This window comes from Pygoscelis adeliae, unplaced genomic scaffold (genome assembly GCF_000699105.1).
Source record: "Pygoscelis adeliae isolate BGI_AS28 unplaced genomic scaffold, ASM69910v1 Scaffold14, whole genome shotgun sequence".
Classification (NCBI taxonomy): domain Eukaryota; kingdom Metazoa; phylum Chordata; class Aves; order Sphenisciformes; family Spheniscidae; genus Pygoscelis; species Pygoscelis adeliae.
This window is the reverse complement of record NW_008825109.1, coordinates 19,067,125-19,072,782: the sequence shown is the minus strand read 5'-3', so window position 1 is coordinate 19,072,782 and position 5,658 is coordinate 19,067,125.

The window sequence follows — 5,658 nt, the reverse complement described above, 5'->3', positions numbered from 1 at the left end:
CTTTCCAGGTCCACCTGGTAGCCTCTGTGCTGTGCCAATGAATGCACAACTTGCACGTCAGAGGAAAGTAATGCTCGTTTAACTCAGATGAGTGAAGGTTCAAGATTTCAATCACCGCTCCGTGATTGAGCCACTGGGCTTTCGTTTATAATGAGCCTCTTCTGAAATTCTCCCACTGCTGCTGCAACTGTTGTGGGGGTCTAGAGGGTAGAGCTTGCCACCTGCATTACTAGGCACTGCTCTCATTAGAGCTAGACAGTGAGGTGGTAAACACAGGGGTGGCAGCAGAGACGCAGTTTCAGGAGCTGTTTTGTGCAGGCAAGGCAGAGCCCTAACAGAGCCTGAGTGTGTGTGAGCTCCTGTTTTGCAATTTTATATGAGAATGAATCATCTGACACATGAGGTTATCACACATCTGCAAATCCAGTAAGGTCAGCTGCATATAATGGATTTGTCTGTCTCTTTAAGGTGCAGTCCTGAATAGGTGTTGTACTCCCCCATGTTTTTGGATATATATGGTGCCTATATGTGAGAGTTTATCTGTAGGCTGCTTGCTTTCTGTTCAACTCTCAAACATGACTAGTAAAGAATAATAGAAAATGTAGCAGAGAGAGGTTAGGAGAGGCCAGATCTTGGGCCTCACTGCCAGGAAGGCTCATTACTGAAATATAGGAATGGCCTTACTGTGTCAGGCTGGAGATGTATGGAGATCTGCTGCTGCCACTGTCAGGGGCAGGTGCTTACAGAGCAGCGGGAGACCAGGGCCAGTGGGCAGTTGTGTTTGGAGGTACTGTCCCCACTTCCAGCCTCCTGTACTCAGGGTATCTTTGTGCTTAACGAAACAGCAGGCTTGTCTGGGATTTAAGCCCTTCACCAAGGGTCATACTCTGACCCCACACAGCAGATACAGTGGGCTTTCTGAGTATAAGGCATGATGCACAGCTCTCCTTACCTGCTGAGCTGGAAGAAGGGTAGTGCTGTGTAACTCCAGCCATGTGAAGGTCCTGGCTGGTACCTACAGTCCTGACACAGGCTTGTCCACTACCCCAGTCTTGCCTTGCAGAGCAGGGTTAAGCCTCTGAACTGAGCCCCTCAACCAATGCCCGCTTCCATTCTGCATTTTGGATGCTTCTAGCCCTTGAACTTAGCCTGTGACTCTACCACGGATCAACCCCTAGGCAGGAAAGCAAGCTGACCCCTCGCTAACCATGCTGCCTCCCCACTCATCCTACTGCCCTGTGGAGCTGGTGGCAGCAATACTTTCCTGCAAAGTCTCAGCAAGGAACCAACACCTAAGGGTTGTAGGCCATTGGCAATCCTAAATATGTGTTGCTTGAGAAATGAGGAGAAGGCTGATGCCAACTAGTTTGCCTGGGTACTGTCAAGAGTCTCATCAGCACCATCAGTTCCTTTTACTAGTGGGAGGTGGTCCATGTAGGGCCAAAGAGGACAAATAGGACGAGAAGACAGTGTGAGTGGAGTTCACTCTAGAAAAGGTGATATCTATTAACTACTCCATTGCTCTTCTCAATGGATAAATACGCCAAAATTATTCCTGAGAGACGTTTGTGCAATAAAAACTTCCAGAGGTGGCTACTCTGTGGTGTCCTTAGCAATCTATCCCAGTATTTAATTATAATTTTCATTAGAAAAGGTTTTCATGAAGCTTAAGCTAAATCTCCCCACTGCAGGCTAATGCTGCTCTGTTATTTCTTGTCCCATCAACAACAGGCATAGAAAACAGACTACTGCTTTCCTTTAAAGCAGGCAGCCTTTTCCATATTTCAGCACTGTTACCATCTGACCTCTTGAACCTCTCTTGCTTAGCTTAATCATCTCTAATTCTTTCCTCACTGGCACGCTCGTTAAATTTCTCCCCATACTTGTTTACCTCCTCTCGTTGTTTTTGGCTGCTCCACCTCTTTCTTTAAGTTTGATGCCCAAAACTGAACAAAAAATCCCAGAGGAAGCCTCACCACTGCTGAGCACACTGAATATACTGATTGCAGGTTATCATAGCATGGGGTAAAAGATTCACAAAACAAAGCAAATACCTTCCTTGAACATGTTAAATGCATCGCACTTCTATTATTCCAGGCCTCAAGATCACCAGCCTTCCTGCGCTGTGGGATTTAACCACTGGCAGTACATTGACCAGCTGGGTGTCTAATGCAAATTTCCTTGCTGCAGTTCCTCCTTTATTGCTAGCTCCCTGAGGGTAATAAGATGAGACCCCAGAGAAATCCTTAGCTCCAACAGTAGCAGAAATCAATGTCTGGAAACAGGAACATGATAATTCTCCTTCCGATATATCCTTTTGTTGTTTTACTCACTTATGGATTCTGCATCCACATTACATTATTTTTACTCTTCTCCATCCCTTCAGTGTCTCTGTTAATTTCCCACTGCTGTGTCAGATGCTTTAATAAGGTCCAAATGGTTTAGATTTTCTCAACTTTCATTTTCTAGAAAATGTTACCAAACAAAAACTGAATCTATTTTTGCTAAGTCCATGCTGCATTTTATTTAACTTTCCATATACTTCTAGATATTTTTTCTTTTCTTCACAATGGATTTTGAATCATCTTACACTATTAGATTCTGACTAACGTGTTTCTAGTTGTAAACATGGTTTTCCACCTCCCCACTCATTCCCTTAGTTTTGCTGTTCTCCAGACACGCAGTATCACTCCCGATTTGACACATTTGCTAACAGTCCTTGCTACCAGATTTGGAACTGCACACGCTTAATTTCCTTCAGTGGAAATTTTTGGAAATTACTCTCTTTTTTCAGTTTGTGCTCATAAAGATTTGGAGTTTTTTATCTACCTTGGATACAGTATTGTAATTCTGTTGTGCTCTCCTTCTTCTATATCCTTGTGGTTACTTAAATTCAAAGAAGAGGAGGGCTAACTACCTTTCTTAGACTCATGCTCACAGCGTAGCATGCCTCTTCCCTTGCTGTTCCGTACTATTTGTATGCCTGTAGCACCTTTTTTATTCCAATTTTTAAAAAGCCTAATTTGGATTGACTTTTATTGAGTCTCATTTTCCCCTTACATTTTCTGATGTCTTAGATACATTTTCTTTGCTGGTTCGTTACCTTTTCTGTTCTTCTACCAAATACCTTCTCTGTGGAGTTATTCATCCAGCTGAGTATCAACCTTACTCTTACAAGTCTCTCCTTTCCTTCCTGATGGGACTCACATTTCAGACACTTCCTAAGGAATTTTTAAGCCTCATCCACATTCACGTCCCTAAGCTGTTCAGTCTAATTGATAAAGAATAACATGATCAGGATCAGAGGAGTTGTTCTCCCTCAGTGCTGCAGGCACTTTCACCTCATTGGCAATGGTCTTCTGCAGACATACAGATCCTCTCATCTTAATGATCCTTCACACACCACTTTCTGTCTCACAATGTGAGCCCTGTTCCATTCCAACATAAAAGCATCAGATTTGCTGAGGCCTTTCCCTCCTCCATTTTATACTTGTTTTTAAGTCAGTCTGCACATATCAGACCGTTTTCTATCTTTTTTCCTTTCCCTTCCCTAACTTCCAGCCCCTTAACTCCCAGCACATCGTTGGTAGAAATAGTTATTAGACATTCCTCCTTCTTCTGAAGTACTGCACTCTGTGCTAAACTGCACATTTCAGATCTGGAATGAAAGCAGCTACTGCTTGATCATGGACAAAGAAGTTCATATTTTGACTGGCTACATAGTATGCTGCAATTGGGAACAGCGCTGGATTGTCCCTGGGGGGAAGCAGTGTGTCCACACTGGTGAATCATTTGAGCCCTTGCAGGCTGTGGGCTGTCACAGTGCAGAGGCACATCAGCCCCAGGAAGATGCATCAATGTGCAAAATTACGGTGACAGTGGTGCATCCTTGGAGCTGCTACGATTCATGATGCTGGAGAGGGTGTTCTGAGAGTAAGTGACAAAAATTAATTGCTTCCTGCAAAATACTCCTGCTTTGGTCTCTGTGCCAGCACAAATCCAAAGTGATTTATGACTTCCAGGAACAGGTTTTTTTGTGTGAGTGCAGGAACAGCTGGTTGGCTGGGCAGGGCTTCCCTCCTCCTCCGCATCCTCTCCTCTCCCTCTGTTTGAAGGGGAACCGAGGTAAATTGGGAGATGAACTCTGCCAGCTACGCAGGCCCAACGGGCAGGGGCTATGCTGCTCCTTCCTAGGGGACGCCCAGCTTGCCAGCCAGGGAAAGTCAGCCAGGGTGTCCCAGGGAAGAGGTGAATCCCAATCCTAAGGAGAGAGGAGTAATGGAACATCCTGGCCAGAAGCACAGAGGTTTCATAAAGGACTCTGGATTTGCGTAGAGAAAGGGGAGAGTGTGGGGGTAGAGGGTGACCCTGCTGTGTGCTGAGATGACAGGTTTGGGGGTGTTATTGGGTGCACGAGGTTGAAGCTAGTGGAGCTCATGCTGCTAGGGTTTATTTTGGAGGTGAAAATTAACAGTGTTGTTAGTTACATTCAGGAGGTGGGGTTTGGGAGAGGCCAAAAAGTGAGGGGGACCGGACTGGACAGGGAGGAGCCCAAATTATGACTGAGGAAGATGGGAAAAACCCCCATTCTTCCAAGTTTGAGACTTCCTTGTTTAGTTACCTGCACTGCTTGGTTACTGGAAAGCTAGTTCAAGGGTGTATTTTTATGCTGTGCCCCAAAAGCAATCTTTCTTGGGATTCTGAGCCTAGGAGCTTGTTTCTAACAGTATCAGGTAGTCTAACAAAACCTATTACCTCATTCTACAAACCTTGCCTCTCATCTATGTTTAGGCCATCACTGCCACAATATACCTTCGCCTCCTCTTTTATTCCATCATAGTAAATCATGTAAATAGAGGAGTTCCCCTGTGCTTCATCCAGTAATAGCCTAACTGTATAGTCTGCTGCTAACCCTTATGAAAAAAATCAATACTGCCTTGGGAATTTGCCACTGTTATATTTCCAACAGCTTAATGTGAACTGCGCAATCAAATGCACCCCAAAAATGCTCTGAGGTCCTGTCATTAAACAGCAAAGTAAGACAGCATATTTTCTGGCAGGTTCTACCTCTGTCAGGATGGCTGCTCCCTGTACGCAAGTATTGAGGTGACAAATACCTTGTAAAAGCCTGAAGCAGTTTAGATGGATTAAATACTCAAAGGAGTATTTAATATTTTATTACTGTAGGGTTTTATTACACTGAACTGGAGTTCATTCACAGTGTCCAGGAGACAGGCTTCCTCAGACAGGGAATATCATTAAGAGTTTGGCAGTTTTGTCAGGCTGTGAATTTCAGGCACGCTGAGGAAGATGGCGGAAAATAAATATTAGTTCTTTTCAATTCAACTGTCAGTCATGGGTTGCCTCAAAGCTAGAGTTAGAGGTCAGTGCCCAAGTACAGTGCCTGTTATGCGTCTGGGGGAAATCCCTCTCTAAGCTACACTGAACAGATGTTCCTCTCACTCCAAAATGTGCCACGCTTGAAGAGAGGGGGAAGGAGATGTGCCTTCATCTTTTAACATATGTGCAGGCAGCAATATTAAAGTTAGCACAAATGAAAAGGCCTCTGTTGGCTTCAGTCCATTTTCTCCTGAATTAAAACAGAATCAAAGTAACCTTTTGCTTCACCAATAGGCTCAAAATACAGTAGTCAATCAA